General features: G+C 42.3%; 1 long non-coding RNA gene across 1 annotated transcript; it reads right to left on the reverse strand.

The window, feature by feature from the left end:
* Nucleotides 1-3,632: 3,632 nt before the first annotated feature.
* LOC141276183 (uncharacterized) lies at nt 3,633-21,630 on the reverse strand. Its single transcript, XR_012325338.1, has 4 exons — nt 20,694-21,630; nt 17,163-17,401; nt 8,607-8,647; nt 3,633-8,223 (listed from the first exon to the last, which is right to left on the reverse strand). It is a non-coding gene; the product is annotated as an uncharacterized lncRNA (long non-coding RNA).
* Between the last annotated feature and the right edge of the window lie 48 nt (nt 21,631-21,678).

Here is a 21,678-nt window from a genome sequence, read left to right on the forward strand (position 1 = left end):
TCCAGCACAAATGAAGTGCAGCAGTGTGCCCATGCTCAGGGAATTCATTGGTCTTAAGATGTTTCTCACCATCCTGAAGCAGCTGTCTCCATAGAACAGCGGGATGGCCTTTTGAAGACTCAGTTATCATGTCGGCTAGGTGGCAATACCTTGCAGGGTTGGGGCAGGGTTCTCCAGGAGGCTGACCTTGTCCTGAGTCAGCGTTCGATAGATGATGTTCTTTCTGTCCTAGCCAGGATTCACAGGTCCAGGCATCAAGGGGTGGAAATGGGAGTAGAACCACTTACTATTACCCCTAATGATATAGTAGCAACATTTTTGCTTCCTGTTCCCATTGACTTCATGCTCTGCTGGCCTGCAGGTCTTACTCTAAAGGGAGGAATGCTTCCACCAGAAGATGCAACAATGATTCCATTGAACTGGAAGATAAGATTGCCGCCCAGCCAGTCTTGCCTCTAAATCAATAGACACAGTAAAGAGATACTGTGCTGTCTGGGGCAATGGAGCCTACCTCCCAAGGGGGAAGTGGACTGCTATTCCACAAGGGAGTAAGAAAGAGTACGCCTAGAGTATTGGTGAGCCCTTATTACTACTGTGCCCTGGAATTAAAGTCAATGGAAAACTACAGCAACCCAACACACGCAGGAATACTAACGGCCCAGACCCTTCAGGAAACAATGTTTGTTTTACCCAACCAGGCAAAAAGCCACAACCAACCGAGGTGCTTGTTGAGGACAAAGGAAATATGGACCACGTTGTGGCAGAAGCCCTCGCACATTGCTTGTAGGAACGTAAATGGTGCAGCAGCCTTAAAAGACAGTTTGGCAGTCCCTTAAAACGCTAAATATAGAATTATCAAATGACCCAGAATTTCACCCCTAGCTATACACTCAAAAGCATTGAAATCATATGTTCCCCATACACACAAAAAAGCCTTCTACACAAATGCTCACGGCAGCACTATTCATAATAGCCAAAAGGTGGAAACAATCCAAATGTCCATCAGCTGATGGGTAAATAAAATATGGTATATCTATACAATGAAGTCTATTATTTGGCGATAAACAGGAATGAATTACTGGTACATGTTACAACATGGGTGAACCTTTAAAATATTATGCAAAGTGAAAGAAATCAGTCATGAAAGACCATATATTGTATGATTCTATTTCTATGGAAAGTCAAGAATAGACAAATCTATAGAGACAGAAATTAGATTAGTTACTGCTCATGCCAGAAACTCCCTATATCTTCATCATGGTAGTGATTCCATGACTGTATATGTTTGTCAAAACTTAAAAAAATTAATACTACAAAATGTAAATTTTATACTATGTAAATTATCCTTAGTAAACCTGAGTTTTTAAAAGAGACAGTGACTTTACCATACCATATTCCAGTCCACTCACATAACAATTATAAGTATTGATAGATACTCCCTATTTTACAGATAAGGAAACTAAGGTTCAGAGTTAATGAATAGTTTGCTTAAGGTCACACAGCTAATCATCAGTAGAGCAAAAGTTTGGAGTATTTGACTCCAAAGATACATGATTGGAAATAATAGACTAAAATATTAACAGTGGTTCCATCTGTGTGATGGACTATTTTCTGCTCCTTTTCACCTTACATATATATAGATATAGATATTTTGATAGTAAGGATGTACTTTGACAATCAAGAAAAAAATCCTATAAAACCAAAAAAAAAGAAAAAGGTAAAAACGTTCACTTCTGGTAATTCTATAGATACAGTCACACAGTATGTGCAAAATGATATATGTATAATTTTTTAAATTGTCACATTGTTTAAAAGGACTTGACTCTAATTTGAAGACTCCAAAGCCAATATTTCTAGAAATGTTTCTTTTAAAAAAAAAAGTCTATGCATACCAGTTTGACAGTGAATTTTTAATTGTATTTGCATAGATGTTTTACGCATAGCTGAATATGAAATTGAGTCAAGAAGGAAGGCAAAAATGAGTAATTTCAGTACTAAACAAATGACAGAAGAATTTAACGTTTTTACTGCTGTTTGCTTCACACCTGAGAAAAAGTTAAGGCAACCTCCACAAATGAGGAAAAGTCCTGAAGGTGAATCTGACACTGTAGTGTCAGTATTAATTAGCATTTATTAGATGAAGTGGTAATGATGCCCAAATAACTAATGAAAAAGCTTTGTGTGAATGCCCTGAATCCTCAGATCTGTGAATCAGATTTGCTGAAAAACTGATTTTGTTCAGAATGGTGGTACCTTTTCTCCTCCCGGCAAACAAATGCCTCTGACAGGTGGGTGTTGCCAGACAAAATTGACTTTTTCCCACTTCCCCCTTCTCCACAGATTTTAAGACACAGAAAGAAATTGAATCCTGCTGAGAATTCTGTTCTATGTTAATAGTTTTCAAACGTTACTCAAGAACTCGTTCTAAGGAACAAAAGCACTTAGAAAGCACCGTACCATCTGGTTCTGGGGCTTATTTAAGGGGGCAATCAGCTAAAACAGTGCTTCTTTTAATGACATAATAAGAGTAAAAAAAAAAAAAAAAAAAATAAGAGTAAAAGATGAAGGGTTGCTACCTGGCCTTCGAGTCTAGTCTAGTCTTATCCTTACTCTGCTTTATGAAATTCACCCATTCCTAGTATTACTGAGTCCAAACTTGTACTGCTCACCACACGACAGGCCAGTAAGTGGAGGGACAAGGTGTTGGGACAGGAATAGTGACTTTATTTGGAAAGCCAGCAGACCGAGAAGATGGCGGACTAGTGTCCCAAGAACTATCTTCCAATTCGTTCTTACAGCTGTCCATATAGGTCTGGTCACAATGTGCCTATAAACCTCCAACAAGACAATTGTATTCTCTGTTCTGCAACTTTTTATCTCTATATGAATGGAAAAGTGTTACACGTTTATGGGTCAGAGGGCCTTGAGAATGGGCTACCACGTATATTTCAGGCTATAGGCAACATTGTTTTACAAAAGGTGGAGAGCCAGCTGGACTAAGCACAGGCAATAGAGCACAAAGTTAAAGCTAAAGGAAATAGATCTAATATGGAGTCAAGTTTGTTCTTTTCTGTTACACTAGTACCTTCGTTTCTAATTGACCAGATTATTGAAACTTTTTTCATTTTAAACTTCCTAGTAAATTCTGCTTCAAAAAAAATATAAAAGTGCACATGCTTCCTATAGTCAGTGAAACAATGCAAAACCAAGAAAACCCTTCCAAGCTCTGCCCCTCATTTTTCCCATCCACCTGTCCTCAGGGACCCAGTTTTGATAGCCTGGTGTGTCTCTCTCCAAATATGGGAAGGATAATTTTAGTAGAATGAGAATATGACTTAGCATCTTATCTTTCTTATTTCAAAATTCATGGTGGATATTCACCCAGGTCAATGGCTATGAAGTGAAGTCATCTGAAAAATAACTGCATGTTATCAGCCACTATTTGCTGCCTACTTAACAGCCATTCTCCCCTGCTTCCCTGTAAACAGAACCTTGATTTCATTCAGGTATTAAGTGAGCAGCAGTGTGCTCAGGTAATGCCAGCCACTCCCCAGTCCCAAGGAATGAATCATGGTTGGTCTATAATGTAGGCACTCTATCACTCATAGTCACCCATCCCCTTGTTTGCTTGTTTGTTTCTATACAGTTTTTATTCAATATAATATTAATACAGACAAGCACTGACACATGAATAATGACTTACTACCAAGCAACACATCCATATAAACATCACCCAGATCAAGATACAGAGCATTACCAGCAACTCAGAAGCCTGTCTCATGCATTACCCTTCCCCAAGGCAATCAGCATTTGCTGTCTATAACCATAGATTAGATCTGCCACTTTGGGAACATTATATAAATTGAACAATACTGTATATATTCTTTGGTGTCTTGATTCTGTCGTTCAACACTGTGTCTGGGAGATTCATCCATGTGCATTTGTGCCCATTACATGCTCTCTTCATCATCCTCTGTCTTGAGTTCTTGAGCCTCTTAGGATCTCAGTTGACTATTGATTTCCCATATTAATTCTCCAACATGTAGGAGCAAAGTCATATCCCACCTTCCTCCGCCCCACTTACAGAAGCAGAAAGCTGACTACCTTCACCCTCCTACCTTCTTCTATTAAGCACTGCCTTGAACATAAGGACATCTTCCCACTTGGCCAACCCCCTATTTTCCTGGAGCCGTTGTTTACCTCTTCTTCCTTCTTTTACTTTCTCAAACCAGGTGTTGAAATATCTTACTCTGATTATTTTTCATTGGATGTCTGAATGTCCTTCTACTCTTTTCCCCATCCCCTCAACCAAGGGAACGTCTTCAATGCCCTTCTACTCAAAGTCAACTCTGATAACACTTTCTAGAAACATACCCGTGACAGAGACCACGTAGTTAGTATACATTACCCTGGAATCCATTCTCCCTCCTTTTTCTCCAGTACAGCACATGGCTGCCCAGCCACACACTACGTTTCCTTATATTCTGGGCAGCTTGATGGGGTCACGTGACTAAGCCCTCACCAATGGAATCTGAGTGAACTGATCGCACATCATCTCCTTAGAGATTTGTCTTCTGCTATTTTTCTTTCCTGCTTTTTTCTGACCACATATGTGGTACTGTGAGCCAGCTTTTACCATATAGATGAAGATAATACACTACATTCTAGAACAGCACTGTCCAAGCAAAATATAATGTGAGCCACAAGTGTGGTTAAAGATTTTCTAAACAAACAAAAAAAATGGATAAAATGAGATTTAATAACATGTTACTTAACCCAATTCATCCAAAATATTATTTCAACATGCAATCAATATAAACTTATTAATGAAATATTTGAATTCTTTTTTCTTACGGAGTCTTTGAAAACTGGTTTGTGTTTGTACATGTATTGCAGCGTGTCCTAGTTTGAACCAGCCACACTCCAAGAGCTCAACAGGAACTCATGGGTAGTGGATGCCATATTGGACAGAGCAGTTCTAGAGCGTGGCAGAACGAGAGGGCAGAAGGAAGCTGAGTCTCTTGTGTAGACCTGCCCAGCCTCCCTGGACTGTCTGGCTACAGCTATTATATGAGAGATAAATTTCTACCTTGTTGGAGCCAGGGGTTGTTTTTTTTTTTGAGTTTCTTCATCACAGAAGCTTAGCCTGTATCTTTACTAACACTCATATTCACATTTAAACACACCCTGATAGTACTTACGCCCTCTTTGAAAACCCCTACACTCAAGGCAGCTAGAAGCTTTATACAATATTTAAAATTTAAGGAATTGTAACTGAAGCAGCTCTGGAAATATCACATGGGGGAAATAGCGGGAGGGCCAGATATTCCATGGTAAACTAGGTCCCAACCCCATCTCGTTTTCATTTTACAGTTTTCTATTAATCCCATGCCTTCATCTGCTTCTCTTTAACATTTTTATTCGGAAAATATTTTGTAAGAACTGTTTAAGACAGAATTAAAAGTGATAACACTGAAAATGGGATAAAGACCCAAAGAAGAGTAAGTGAAGCACAAATAAAGTTGAGGTACTTTAGAGATCAGGCGTATGAAACGAGGGTAAATTGAATTGTTTAAAAGAGAAAATCACGGGACTTCCCTGGTGGAGTAGTGGTTAAGAATCCACCTGCCAATGCAGGGGACACGGGTTCAAGCCCTGGTCCGGGAAGATCCCACATGCCACGGAGCAACTAAGCCCGTGCGCCACAACTACTGAAGCCCACGCTCCTAAAGCCCCTGCTTGCTGCATCTAGAGAAGAGCCCACGTGCAGCAACGAAGACCCAATGCAGCCCCCCAAATAATAATAATAAATAAAATTTTTAAAAATAAAATAAAAGAGAAAATCATTGAAGCAGATCATTGAAACGTTTTGCTATATTCCAGATAGTGGACCAGACCAACAAAGACTGGGCCACCAAGAAAGACTTTTTGTGGAGAAGACACTGGAGCTGAGTCTGAAGCATGTGTAGGTAGACTCGAGTCAGCGGACATGGGGAGCAGAGGAGTAGGAAGAGAAATTAGCAGAAGGAGAAGTATGTGCAAAGCCCCTGGGTGAGTACCGGCATGAGATATTCTGGAGACCACAGGCACTTGTTTTGACAGAAATACAGAGTGCAACAGCACAGAGTGGCTGGACGTGAGATCAGTGCAGTACGTACGGGACGGCTTTCAGAAGTCTTTGAGGTCCATGGCAAAGAACTGCACTGTATCTTGTCGGTGCTCTGGAACCTCTAAAAATTTTCAGTGTGGTGTCTCAGAGGTGGTTGGTGGTGACGACAAGATCAGATCTGCCTGATAACGAGTGTGACATTACAGAGGTGGAACTGATGTGATTCAATGACCAACTATAATGAAGGTGAAAGAAATGGTGAATTCAAGAATGGGGTTAAGGTTTTTGATATTGGTGATAAAGTGACTTCTGGTACCTCAAGTTGAGAAGGACACAGAAGGTTTAGAGAGCACGATGACTGGTTCGGTTTTGGAAAAACGAAATCTAGAAAGTTGGTAAATCCATCCAATCAGGGAAGAAGAGCCTGAGACACTGTCGATGGGGGAGATCGACATTTAAGTCGGAGAGAGCGAGAGAGACAGAGAGAGAGGGGGATTATAAAAGCCAAGGGAAAGGACGTTTCAGTGCAAGTGCTATTAGGCATGAGGACTAGAACCTGTCCTCTGGCTTTAGCAATAAGGCAGGTGATAATTTGGAGAGGGGTGTTCACTTGGGGTGGCCGGGGCAGAAGCCGGGTAAAAGTGAATGAAGGAGGGAGTTGAGATAAAGTGGGCATGGGCTTCCCTGGTGGCGCAGTGGTTGAGAGTCCGCCTGCCGATGCAGGGGACACGGGTTCGTGCCCCGGTCCGGGAAGATCCCACATGCCGCGGAGCGGCTGGGCCCGTGAGCCATGGCCGCTGAGCCTGAGTGTCCGGAGCCTGTGCTCCGCAACGGGAGAGGCCACAACAGTGAGAGGCCCGCGTACCGGGGGGAAAAAAAAAAAAGAAAGAAAGAAAGTGGGCATGATTGTCACAGACCACCCTTTCTTGAGCTTAACTCAAGAAAGCAAACGGCCCTCAGAACACACAAGGGAGGGCTTTTAAAAAATAATAGATTGTATAAGCATTTTATGCTGAAGAAATCCTCAGTAAAATGGAAGAAAGTTATATCTCATAGAAATGCTAATCAGTGGAGCGACGTCCAGGGAAAGATCCCTCTTCTACTGAGATGGGAAGAGGAGATCCCTTGTGGCGGCAGTGAATCTGCAGAGCAGGCAGAAGGCAGGGACCCGAGCGGTTCTCTATTCTCTCTAAACTGAGGGAGGACCTTTGCTGCATGAAGGGGGAGGCTGCTCGCTCTGGATCTGGGGTGGCACCCACCTTCCCAGTTGCGACACTTTCTCCCGTGCTTCTCAGCTGCTTGGGGGCAGCGACTCAAAGATTAGAAGAGTTGGGCTGATTGAGGGTTAGAGCTGTGCTAGGTAGATTTGGGGGGAAAGATGGGCAAGGGAAGTGAGGGTTTGGGGGAAAAGGTAATTCAGTTAAGGTGCTTTGGAGCTTCACTGGATAAGGAGCTTAGTCTTGTCCAATGTCTTCATTCTATAAAGGGAGAAGATGAAGAACTTGTCCAAAATGAGAGCTCGTTGCTGGTAGAGTGGTGTCCAAGATTTAGAACTTCTGACCCTCTGTCTTTTCCGCTGCAGGAACTGAGGTATTTCTGTGCCGGCTGTTCTCTGCTGCATACTTGCCCTCGGGCACTGACTTTCAGGGTGGATAATTAGGACACAGTCACCAAGCATCTGGGGGAAGGCAGGCTTGCTTTGCCTCTGACCTTGCTTTTGAGCATTACTGAGTCACTGGTTGCTCTGCGCAGACACGGGCTGCTTGGATTTACATATTAGCATGTGGAAACCTTTCCTCTTTCTGCTGGTTTGGAGCAGACATCCAGGAAGCACAGGGTCAGTACAATAGGGAAGGAAACTGGATAAGAGACAAAGCCAGTGATTGTAGAGTGCCCCCACAATGGAGAACTCCTAAAATCTTTTCCTGTTTTTCTCCAGTCACCACATCGTCTTTTCTAGTGCCAATTCCTTTCATTCCACTTTAAATATTTCCCCTTTGATTTTACTGTCTTCTTTGTTACAAGAAGAAATCATCGTTACTGGGATTATGGCTTTTGTAATGAATTGAGTGTAGGCTCAGTCTCTCCCTTTCTCAGTGGTTATCAGGCTAAATCTGAAAAAGAAAAGGACCCACTACCAATTAGAATTACTCTTAAATACGGGGCATACATATTTCAAGTACTTTACTTAAGCTTAATTACAATTATATAAATGATCTCAGATCACTACTAAAATCATTTCCACTCCAACAAATGAAAGGCATCCTTGAAGTTACAGATCCCCAAATAATATGAATTAGGAATACTATACAGACCTTTAAAAATAAGAAAATGACTATAGAAACAGGGCTGATAACACTGTTTAAAGGCTTACATTGGATTAACATTTTATTTTGTTGGACATCGTTGCACATTCAGCAAATAACAATACAGGGTGCTCAGTTAAATTTGAATTTCAGATAAACAACGAATATTTAGTATAAATATGCACACTTACATATGTCAAGGCTCTGCCTCTCTGGGCCTCAGTTTCCTCATCTGTAAAATAGAGGCATGGATAAGATGATCTAAGGCTTCTTTTACCTTTGACATTCATGATTAAAATCAGAGTCCAAATCGAAAGGAACATTCTTATGTCATGTTCCCATTTTCCCAGGTGTGTCCAGGAGTCTGGAGACAGCTGGCTGGAAGGCAGCACTTCACAATAGGTAACCCCTTTAGTGTGGTAGAAAGAACACTGGTGACACTGAACAGAAGGGGCTAGCTCCCTCTTCCGGTTACCTGCCATCACGAAATAGCTTGATCGTTGCAGGGAATCCTTAGTGTCAGGTGAATTTTGAAACTATATGGATTCCAAGTTTACTTGAAACCCATCTTTCCCCACATTAGAGACACATTAGGATTCAAGAATGCCGTGGTAACTTTTGGTTGCTTCTCTACCTGGAAACTAACAGGCTCCAGGAAGGAACTCAATCAATGTTTATTTAATAAATGAGGGAATGGTAGCTAACCAGGTACACTTAGGTTCACGCATCCTTTCACGTTGAGTCTATGGCACTGGGTTAAAAGAATCTCTGTATTGTTCACCATATTCTAAATATAAGGTTTAAATAATTTGCACGTATAGATTATGTAAGGAACGGCACCAAGAAACGGGGGAGAGCTTAAACAAGCTTTATTTGGGAACGCTCCCGGGAGACGTTCACTGGTCCGAGAGAAAGGGGCCAGAGAAGTCGCGCTCTCGGCGAGGGTTTGGGCAGAATTTATAGGGGAAGAAGGGAAAGGGGCGTGGTGAATCCGGTAGGGCGCAGGGTATTCCTTATTTGGTGGTCTTTTCGGGTATCGTGGCAATATCTGGTGCCAGTCGCAACAGTCTTGGGACCGTTAGTCCCGCCCCTCGAAAGGCGGGAAGGCTGGCCCGGGTGGAAAGCCCCCAGGTCAGTTCCTGGAACTGGGTGGTCCGGAAAGTTTCGGTCTGATTGTGAGTCTGATTGCGCTCCCCTGCCTCGGGCCAGTTGGCCTTACAGATTACTAAGAGCTTTTTGCTCCAGTAGGAGATTCTGGACGCTTTAATTGAAATTCATCATGCTGATACAGATGTTAGCCCAGATAACTATTATATTTAGAGGATGTGTATTGACTCCATCTGAGCCTCGTTATTCCCTTATTCTCTTGGCCATCGTTGCAGTGCACTGTAACTATGAAGCAAGTATATACCCTAAATGCACACAGAAGGCAGAATGTGATCATATCCAAGGAAAGGCATTTGTGGATTACCTTAGCTGTGCCAGGCACTATGCATACACGGAATTATCATTAAAAAGTCACAGCAATTCAATGACGAGGTAAATTTTCATTTAGCTACTGTTTTGCTTGGGACAGATTTTTTTCCATGCCTTTAGGTCACACAAATGGTAGCAGAATTGACCCTCAGACCTAGATTGATAAAATTTCTAACCCCATACTATTTTCACTGTCTGAAAGTAAAAGCAACGTTAGACAAAAGGGCATCTCTATCAAATGGAATTGGTTAAAGGCGTGGAAGAAACCCCAGGAACTACAGACATCAAATGGAAGACAGAGGATCATGGTTTTTTAACAGAACCAAACAAAAGGTCACATTTGCTTGTCCATCCCAGCAAGGAGATCCTTTTGTCAATTGCCAGACACATCACCTCTACTTTCTAACTTCATTTGGTTTGTTGAGGGGAGTACAGAGAGGGTAGCCTTGTCAGGGAGTCAGAGGATTCCAGCATCCGCAGGGCCACTTGGTACCTGTATCATCCTGGACTAGTCATTTAGCTTCCGAGTCTTGTTTTCTCCATTTCTAAAATACTAACTTGGGCTTCCCTGGTGGCGCGGTGGTTAAGAATCCACCTGCCAATGCAGGAGACATGGGTTCAAGTCCTGGTCCTGGAAGACCCCACGTGCCACGGAGCAACTAAGTCTATGCGCCACAGCTGCTGAAGCCCGCACGCCTAGAGCCCGTGCTCTGCAACAAGAGAAGCCACCACAATGGGAAGCCTGTGTACCGCAACGAAGAGTGGTGCTTGCTACAACTAGAGAAAGCCCGTGCAGCAATGAAGACCCAACGCAACCAAAAATAAATAAATTAATAAAGAAAAAAGAAATATTGACTCTCCCAATCCAGTGCTCTCCCCAAAGCATTTTTACATGCAGGGGACCCACGTGAAATATACATGTGAATGTTAATTTCATAGCACTGTACAAAAATCATAATGACCACCTCAACTAAAGGCTACTGAGGTGAATATTTGTTTTTCTAAGACCAGCAAATATAAGAGAAAAAAGGACTTAGGATGCATGACGGAGTCTAGAGATCATTTGGATTCTAGTTCAATCTGGCTGCTGTGGTGACTATAAAGATTTTGGATATACTTGATTACTGTCCTTTCTACTCCACAGGGGAATAAGTCATTTTATGAGTCTTGATTGCGTTTAATACCTCGACAATAAAAATGAGAACTTTCACATGAAGCGCTGATTTACTTGTGACTAGAGCTATAGCAATTCGGACCAAGTTACTGAATTTGATAGCAGAAGAAATATAAGCATCCAGCAGGGGGTTGTTTCAAGTGAAAACAACTGTGCTGCTTCCAGAAACATTTGGCAAGCGATTTGTGTGGGGATAAAATAATAGCAAAGGTAAAAATGAGCACATGACAAGCCAGTTATCAATGGATGCCCTGTTGTGTCACGAAAGCTGAAAGAGAGATATCCGGCTGTGATTTCAGGCTCGTAATTCCTTCTTGTGACTGCGTGCAAATTAAGGAAGAGTTGGCTAGACGTGACCATATCAAGGGATTTATGAGTCAGCATCAATAAATAAAAATGCTGACTAGGAGGCTAAATAATTGCTTCTATTTCCTGTCTAACTGCCTATTCTTAAAGTTAGGTCAGAATCATAAATAATGAAATCTGAACAGTATGCATGCATGCCCATGAGCTGGATTGGAAGTTCAAAATAAAGCCAGCATTCCACATGAAGATTTTTTAAGATAAGTTATCAGATATCGCCCATTCCGTGGACCTTTATCTATTAAAGAAGATATCATAATCTCCCTCTTGTCAGCAGAGAAACATCAAAGAATTATTTTTAGCTGAAATCTCAGGTACTAGAATATTTTCAGCTTCCAGAGATTGCCAGGACGTTGTAAGGTACATTTGGAAATTTTTGTCTTCGGGGAATAGAGAATTGTTTGGGGCCAGAAACAAATGTGTCTCCTCATGGATTTCAAACATTTTGCAGTTTGCATCCCCTAAAATACAGATGTGATAAAGGCCTTTCCCTTTGAAATATGAGAAACAAACTTTGGCAAAAAGATTTTTTTAAGGAATATTAGAAACGAAGTGAAACTTACATTGTGTCTTAGCCATTAGTACGGTACTTACTACTGTCACAGTCATGATGACTGTCTCTTCTAAAACATTACCAGGACCCTACCTAGTATTTAATTGTGAACTTATTGGGGTTCACTACCCCAGTAGTGACTGGGTTCACCCCCAGTCACTACTGGGGGTGACTTTATTTGCAGCTACAATTTGCTACATCTTTTTTTTTTTCAGCAACTGACCCCTTTGTTCTGGTATCGTGAGACTGTTTTACCTCTACCACGCCAAATTCTCCACTCTCCTCCCCCTCCGTGACTAAATTATAATTTCCTTGAGAGCAGGATTATGTCTGTCTTGCTCATGGCTATGTCCTCCACCCCTTATGCATAGAAGGTGCTCCATGTGCACTTGTGAAGTGAATGAATTGAAGCAGGAGCCTCTTTTCTTTTTTTTTTTAATTGAAGTATAGCTGATTTACAATGTTGTGTTAGTTTCTGGTGTACAGCAAAGTGATCCAGTAAAAAATAAATATAATTATTTTTCATATTCTTTTCCATTATGGTTTATCACAGGATATTGAATATAGTTCCCTGTGCTATACAGTAGGACCTTGTTGTTTATCTATTTTATATGTAGTCGTTTGTATCTGCTAGTCCCAAGCTCCTAATTTATCCCTCCCCCCTCCCTTCTCCTTTGGTAACCATAAGTTTTTCTCTCTGTTTGAGAGTCTGTCTCTGTTTTGTAAATAAGTTCATTTGTATCATATTTTAGATTCCACATATAAGTGATATCATATGGTATTTGTCTTTCTCTTTCTGACTTACTTCACTTAGTATGATAATCTCTAGTTCCATCTGTGTTGCTGCAAATGATATTATTTCATTCCTTTTTATGGCTGAGTAGTATTACATTGTGTGTGTGTGTGTGTGTGTGTGTGTGTGTGTGTATCACATCTTCTTTATCCATTCCTCTGTGGATGGACATTTAGGTTGTTTCCATGTCTTGGCTATTGTGAATAGTGCTACTATGAACATAGGGGTGCATGTATCTTTTGAATTATAGTTTTGTCCAGATATATTTCCAAGAATGGGATTGCTGGATAATATGGCAATTTGAATTTTAGTTTCTTGAGGAACCTCCATACTGTTCTCCATAGTGGCTGCACCAATGTACACTCCCACCAACAGTGTAGGAGGCTCCCTCTTCCAGTTGGAGAAATTTTTATTTCAGTTCTTCACTGAGTTACTAAGGTGAACGTGAAGTCCTTATGACTGAGAAAACAATTTACCAATATACTTTTTGTACCTAAAAGGAAACTATAACTTTAGCTCACCAGAACTAAGGTTAAATACTTTGCAGTTTTTTTGAAATGTTTTAATAATATTTGGCATCATGATGGTAATTTTGATAAATTAAAACATTAAATTCTAAAGCAAACTGATGATGATTCTATATGTGATCCATAAACTAGACAGCTCACTAAACATCAAAAATAATATAACACATAGTTTACATATTTTAGGCTTATAATGTCAACATGGTAGAAGACCAGTTTCAAAAAGTAGTGGGAAAATAATCATAAACAGTTTGGGTCACAGAGAAAGGAATTAGATATAAATAGAATTTGGTAGATATTTCTTTCTAGTATCATTAATAGGAGATTTTGTGTGAATTGCAGTTCCAAATTAGAAAAGTGTCATTCTTTCGGAGTGCAATAGTTCAGACAGCCTGGAGTGTCACGTGTCCAGACACTGTCACCGAGCTGGAGAAGGGTAATTGACAAGCATCAGCCCATATGTTGGATGAAGAGCTGTACCACACATCAAAAGTGTTCACCTTTTTTAAAAAAAAAAACACAGAGGAGACCAATTTCAGCTTCAGTAACATGCTAGCTCAAGGAGAATAAAATATTTTTAATGGTAATATAAGAATATGTGTTTCACTTTAGCAGGTGAAATATTCTTTGCTCAAGGACAAAAGTCAAATCTTAATGTTTGTTCTCCGGAAATGAAGAAAACTCTCAAGTGTAGATCAATGCTCTACTCTGTTGTAAATCAAGTAGCTGAGCTTTGCAACTGACACAAGGTAAAGAGAAGAAGAAAAAATGGCAACCAAAATTTTTCTGAGGCTTTAGGAATGCCGGCCTATAGGAAGATAAGAGCATTCTCTGACAATGGGGAAGATGACAGCAGGGAAGAGAAGGAGTCTTGCCTCTGATATTCTAAAATTTAAAAGATACAAAACATCCTCAGAGAGATGTTTTAGCATAACACAAATCACAGAATTGGAAGAAGGACCAGTATTGGTATTGAAGCATATAAAAAAGGTTAGGAAATAAATGATGAAAGTACAGCTTCATAAGAGCTAAATTCAAAAATGCCATGGGTAACCCTGGATCCCGAACCAGGAAAAAAAAAAAAAAAAGGTATAGGCTGTAATGGACCTTATTGGTGAAATCTTGGATACGGGCTGTGGATTAGATAATAGTGTATCAATGTTAAATGCTTGATTTTCATCATAGTACTGTGGTTATGGAAGAGATTGTCCTCATTTTTAAGAACACACACTGACAGATTTAGGGAAAGGGGGCATAATATCTGTAACTTACTCTTAAAAAATGGTTCAGAAAAAAAAGTGTGGGGTGTGTGTGTGTGTGTGTGTGTGTGTGTGTGTGTGTGTACATAGAGACTGAGAGGGGGAAAGAGAGGGGAAAGAGTAAGAGAGGGAGCCAGTGAGCAAATGATTAAACAAATGGGGGTAAAATGTTAACAAGTGGTAAATCTGGATAAAGGTAAACTGAATATAGGAATTCTTACTATATTCTTTCAAAATAAGAAGTTATAAAATAAAAAAAGATAGGTCAAAAAAATTCCCATATAATTAGAAACAAAATAACATTTATGACACTTGGATTATTAAATAACATGGGTTAAAAAAGGAAGTCATGGGCTTCCCTGGTGGCGCAGTGGTTGAGAGTCCGCCTGCCGATGCAGGGGACACGGGTTCGTGCCCCGGTCCAGGAAGATCCCACATGCCGCGGAGCGGCTGGGCCCGTGAGCCATGGCCGCTGAGCCTGCGTGTCCGGAGCCTGTGCTCCGCAACGGGAGAGGCCACAACACTGAGAGGCCCGCGTATCGAAAAAAAAAAAAAAAAAGGCATAAAGAAACCTAAGAAATACATAGAACTGAATATAAATAAAACTACATGGAAGAATACATGGGGAAGGGGAAAGCAGTCCCGAGGAAGAAATGCATAGCTCTTTAAAATAAATGTATCAGAAAACAAGCAAGCTTATCACCAAACCAGCAACAAGTTTACCAGTTTTTTTCCTTCTGGTTCTCCAACCACTTGGCTCTAGATGCAGGGGCAGTCATGCAAGCTCCCCTACCTTCTGGTTGAGGATAGAAAAAGGGAGCCCCAGACGCAGGTTCGTGCCCCGGTCTGGGAAAATCCCACATGCCGCGGAGCGGCTCGTATCGTGAGCCATGGCCGCTGAGCCTGTGCGTCCGGAGCCTGTGCTCCGCAACGGGAGAGGCCACAGCAGTGAGAGGCCCGCGTACCAAAAAAAAAAAAAAAAAAAAGAAAGAAAGAAAAAGGGAGCCCCAGTAAGGCAGAAGGTGCCAGGGAGTCACAAAGAGGAAGAAGCCCAGGAAAGCAACAGCCATAAAGCTGTTTACAAATCCTAGGTTCACGTTTGAGCTGCACATGTGTGGATCTGATCCTAATCAGCACATTAAAGACTTTGAGAACTGAACCAGCAGATTGCTGCCCAGGTTCTACACTGGCCAGTGCCTGAAAATACTTGAGACACATCCAAATAGCATCCAAATATACCAAGCAAGAGCCCACAGAATGTATGTTAAAACCTGTGACCAGAACTTAACCTAGCTGATTGTCTGCTAAAATTTAAAGAAAAAGAAATCAATATTTTTCCATAGGATTTCACATGGCCCAGAGTCTTGTAATGTACTATTTAAAATACCTCATACTCAATCCAGAATTACTCCATATGAAAACACCCAGGAAATCTCAACTGACTTTTGAAAAGACAATCAACAGAAAGTAACAGTGAGATGACAAAGATGTTGGAATTAAATAACAAAACTTAGAGGCAGCTTTTATTAAAATTCTCCAACAAGCAATTATGAACATTCTTAAAACAAATCAAAAAATAGAAAGTCTCAGAAAAGAAAGAGAAAACTAAAAGAAAAAGAAAATGGAAATTTTAGAACTGAAATAGACAACTGAAATGAAAAATCTCACTGAATGGGCTGAATAGCGGATTGGAGATGACAAAAGGACAAATCAGTTAACTTGATGATAGATAACAGAAATTATTCAATCTGAACAAGAGGGAAACAAATATTTTTAAAATGAAAAATATTATAATCCTAAGAGAAATTTTTAAAAAATCCATTGTCTATGTCATTGGAGTCTCAGAAGAAGAGGAGAAAGAATGTGATGCTGAAAAAGAATGTGAAGAAATAATGGCTGAAAATTTCCCCAAATTAGAGAAATATATAAACCTACAGAGTCAAGAAGCTCAGTAAATCCCAAATAGGATAATCTTAATAAAATGCATTCCCAGAAATATAACTAAAATGCTGAAAACTAAAAACAAGGAAAAAAATCTTGAAAGTAACCAGAGAAAAATAATTACCTATACAGTAAACCTTTTTGTTTTGAAATAATACATATACAGAAGAGTTATCAAAAATATACAGTTTGGGGCTTCCCTGGTGGCGCAGTGGTTGAGAGTCCGCCTGCTGATGCAGGGGACACGGGTTCGTGCCCCAGTCCGGGAGGATCCCACATGCCGCGGAGCGGCTGGGCCCGTGAGCCATGGCCGCTGAGCCTGCGCATCCGGAGCCTGTGCTCCGCAACAGGAGAGGCCACAACAGTGAGAGGCCCGCGGACCGCCAAAAAAAAAAAGAAACAGTTTTCCTCTAAACCCTTCACCCAGCTCCCTCTAATGTTAACCGAAGAGAACCATGAGAGGATCCTCAGGATGACCAGCTTCCAGAGGAGGAGGAGCAAAGGCTATCTTGGCATGCGGATCCAGGGTCTGATGCCCAGGGTAGACCAGATGCCCCACCAAGTTCAAACCCACAGGGGAAGGATCCCTTCATTCAGCCAACTCTATCCTTATGCAGCAGTTCTTCCCCAAGTGCAAGGCAAAGCTTGTCCTCGTGCTCCTTACCTTGGAAGATGTTCAGAACTTTTTTGATTCAACCCTCCCTCCTGAAAGGGAGCTGCTAGCCCAGGTTCTCTCTTAAGAGATCAGATGAGACAGAGAAGTCCCGGGGGGCAGTTCCTGAGGACACCGTGTTCTTCTCTTCCTCCTCAGAAATTTGCTCCACCAAGGGACTTCCCTGGCCCAGCACAACCAAAATGGTCAACAAGAAATATCCATAGCAAGGGCTCGATTCAATCTTGTATCTACAAAGCCAGAAAACAGAAGTGAATTACCTGGTAAGCAGACCCACCTTCCAATAAGCCTATTTCTGAAGATACAGGACTATAGCAAGGTGCTTTTTCCCCTTTTCTACTAAAGAAACTTTGATTTTTTTGTCTCTTAGTTTTATTGCTATTAATTAAGAGATTATACAATGGCTCAAATGTAAGCTTGGTATAATTGCAACTCTTAGAATAACGTTTTATAACTGTAGATTATTTAAATGTGAATCATCAATTATTTGCTTCCATTTTATTCTATTTGTAGGTAGTATAATTACAATATTTTTGTTCTTAGCAAGACCCCTAAAATCATTCAGAAACAAAGCAATAATGGTTTTTTATCTTTCTTCTAAAATAAGTTTGAGCTTTTTCTCTTTTGGTTTCATTGCTATTATTTAAGTGATTATACAGTAACTCCAGTGAAAACTTCATGGGATCATAATTCTTAGGGTAATGTTCCATAAATGTATATTCCATAAATGTGAATCTCATTAGTAATTTGCTTTTTTAATTTCATTTCTGGATAGTGTATAGTATTTTTATGGTTGCCATTTAACAAGTTTCTTCTCTTGACCCAGAAACAGAGCAATATTTTGTCTCTCTGCTAATTTACCATTTTCCCTCATTTCATTTCAAAGCTGCTAAGTTGTCATACAGTTGCTCATGTGGAAGTCTGACCAGAATCATATTATAATACTTCGTAGGATAGTGTGATAAATGTATTTTATTCAAAAGTAAATTTCGTGAGTAAATTGTTAACTTTTATTTCTAGATAGTGAAAGATAGTATTTCAGTTGATGGTGTCGAAAATATTCCCCATAACCTGAACTATGGGAAAAGTTTTATATGCGCAGTCGTGCCATTGGAGGTATTTGAAATTCAAAGACCATATCTGCATTCCAAGGGCTGCATTTACCCTAGTTATGAGACTAACATGCTTACCTAAGTAAATGTTAGTTTAAAAGAAAAGCCCTCTGATGGGTCTCACTATGCATAGCATAAAATCCACAGCCCTCACTATGGACCAGAGCCCCAGATGTGCTGAGCTCCACCGTTCCACTGACCTATCTCATGCCCACTGGGCTCCGGTCACTCTGTCCTCCCACAGAGCCTCAAGCTACCAAGCTCCTCCCACCCTTTCGTTCATGCTGTTCTCTCTCTGCCTGAATGCTACCCGCAACCCCAAAGATGCCTGTCCTCCCTCATCCTTCTGGTCTCAAATATACATCTCTGGAGAAGCTTTCACTGAGCTCTCAATCAGTATGAGTTCCTCTTTACCATAACGCTCTGGGATGTGTAACTTTTCATTAGTAGCATTATCACACTGTGCAGCTGTATAATTATTTATGTGATTATATTTGAATGTGTGTATCCATACCTCTGTGTCATCAGGGATTTGATCTATTTCTTGTTCATTTACTGTGTCCAGTGTTTTCAGAGCAGCAAGGGGAGGGTGCTCTTGGCATTTGGTGGGATATTTTTCCTTGTGCAGGTGTTTTAGGTTTGTCTGCAATAACAAAGCCTAAAACACAGTCTTCCAGTGCCTAACAAAGCAAGCATTTCCTTCTCATTCATGGGTTTGTGGATGAGCTGTTGCCTGCCTGGGCTTGGCTGGGCTTGGGTTTCAGGTCAGCTTCATTCTCTGAGACCTGCTTGTCATTTGAGGGCCCAGACAGAAGAGGCAGTGGCAACCAGGGCCCGGTCCCCTCACGGTGGACTGCACAAGCCCTGGTGGGAGAGTGGAACACAGACTGCTTCTCAAAGCCTTTGTTCAGAACTCATGCACCCTCTTGTCTGCCCATCTTCCACTGGTCAGAGGGCCCAAGATCAGTGTGATGGAGAAATCAGCTCCACCCAAATGATCTAACATTACCAATGTCCTTTGGGGGCTGCTTCACAGCCACTGTAGACCCTGGCACCCCAGACTCCTGCCACAGGCCCCACATTCCAGGCCTCACAATCCTAGCAAGCAGGCTCCACTCAAGAGGAGGCTGTGGGCGTCCCAGGTGAGGAACAGGTGTTCCCAGCAGAGTTGTCGGCCTGAGAGCCCCACGTACAGTGACAGCATTCCTGGCAGGAGAGGCAAGAAGACGTCCTTCAACAGCCTCAGGTCTGTGTATTTCAGAAAGGTCCTGATCCGCCCCCCCCCCATCAATCCCACAGTGTGTCCTTATAACTCCCCATGGTATTGAGTTCTGGGCTGTCACTTATCTGTACACCCGTATTTATTGAGGGCCTAATGAATGCTGGGCGGTGCCCGGGTAAGGCTGCTGGGTTAAGGTGAGGTGCCAGGTCTGGGTAAGGCCCTTCCTTTGTAGTTTTCCATCCCACAGAGTGTCCCCTTTCATTTAGACTCATCCCATGATTCCCATGAAGTAAGGGACAGCCAGGCAGAGACCAAGTGACTAGCACATAAAGCAAACGAAAAGGAGGATTAATTGATGCAAAACCAAGATGTCATGGAACCTGTCACTTGAGAAATGCATTCTAGTGCTTGAGAACTCTTCGAAACTATTTTAATTGGATCGAAGTAGTCAAATCCTGAGAAGACTTTACCTAGCCATATGCAAAAAGACAGTCTTTACATAGTAGACAGATAAATATATGCAGAATGAGTGTATAAACCTACGCAATTAAGTGGTATGGGAGAAGGGGGATGCTTCAGACACACTGCTAAATGAAGTGACAGCTTTAGTGCTTGAGAACATAATCCTATGATATAGTACTATTACTATCCCCCTATTAAAAACACAGACAGGATTGACGTGTAACCTTAAAAGCTATATAAGAATAACCAGGCCCAGCATGGTATCAGAGGGAACATGGCCACCTAGGTGTCAAGTGTGACCCTGAACTCTGGTGGTTCCGGTTCTGCCCCTGCCACTTAAACCCGCTATCCACAGAGAGCTGGCAGGTCATTTAACACCATCAGGCTAGTATTAGAGCTAAGCACTTCACTGAGCATTATTCCATTTAATCCTCACAATTCCCTGCTCTTATCAGAGAACAAGAGTGAGGTTTAGAGAAGTTAAATAATGTACCCTGTATTTGAGCTGGATATGTCTGACTCTAGAACTGGTCTATTCTACCCTGCTTCATTCAATAGACCCACTAACCCCCATGCTTTTGTGAACATCAAAAAGGATGTGTATAAAAAGCACCTTTCGAAATATTGAAACCAACGTCAATTAGTACTACAAAATCACCTCGGACCGTACAGAATTTCTCTGGAATTTAACACAATCACAATATAATTTCTTTAACGTTTACGTACCTTATGTACCTGTTACAAGCATTATCTTCTGTAATCATCATACAAGCCCCCGTGGACGGTCCTGCACTAATTTTTAGATTAAATTACGAATGTTCTGGCGAAACGCTGTTAAAGCAAGTGTGATAAAGCCCCCCAAGCAACTCTACGGAGCCTTGGGGGGCCGTCCAGCTTCTTGTGTTCAGGTGAGCAGAAAACGCGGGCGCAGGAGGGACCTCCCAGGTCCGTCACCGCGTTAGAGGGGACGCGACGATGCTTCCACAGTAGTGGAATCTTACTTTGCTGAACAGGGATGTAGGAAACAGTCCTGAGTCATCCGAGTTCTCGGGAGGAGCTGCAAATGAAACCGAGCCCAGGTGCTCCACTGCCAGGGTTAAGCTACAGCTTCCAGCCCCCCTGACTTTTCCTTGCGACTTTCCGGGGATGTGCGGGAGCGTGGGCGCGCCCCTGGCTCGATCCAGAGCTTTAGGGGTGATCCCTTTCTCATGCGGGACTGGGGGATGAAACGTGTCATTTTTTGCATTTGTTCTGCAAATGTTTATTGAGCGCCTACCACTTCCCCATATACAAAAATGTGGCAGCAGTACCAGCTAAGACTCAACGCCCGCAAGCGCGCGTCTCGCTGTCTCCGGTGTGCAAGGAGGGGAGGGTGCCCAGGTCGCCCGCCCTGGAGTCGCGGGAGAGCCCCGCAGACGCAGCGCCCGGCCTGCGCGCGCCCGAAGGCGGCACTGCCCACGCACATGCACACGCACGGGAGCGCCGGGCTCCCGCGTCCTCGGGGCTGTGCCGGCGCCGGGCGCGGGCGGGAGCTCGAGAGTCCGAGCGGGAGGCGGGAGCTGCAGGCGGGGCGGGTGCCCGCGAGCGGTGCTCGTGCATTCGCTCCACCGCTCCCGAAGCCCCGCCCCCGCCCCGCCCCCCGCTTCTCCCGCGCGCGGGCTCCGCGCGCCCCAAGCCGCGCGCGTGCGCGCGCGTGCGCAGGCCAGGGCCC

Source organism: Tursiops truncatus, chromosome 13 (genome assembly GCF_011762595.2).
Source record: "Tursiops truncatus isolate mTurTru1 chromosome 13, mTurTru1.mat.Y, whole genome shotgun sequence".
NCBI classification, from domain to species: Eukaryota; Metazoa; Chordata; class Mammalia; order Artiodactyla; family Delphinidae; genus Tursiops; species Tursiops truncatus.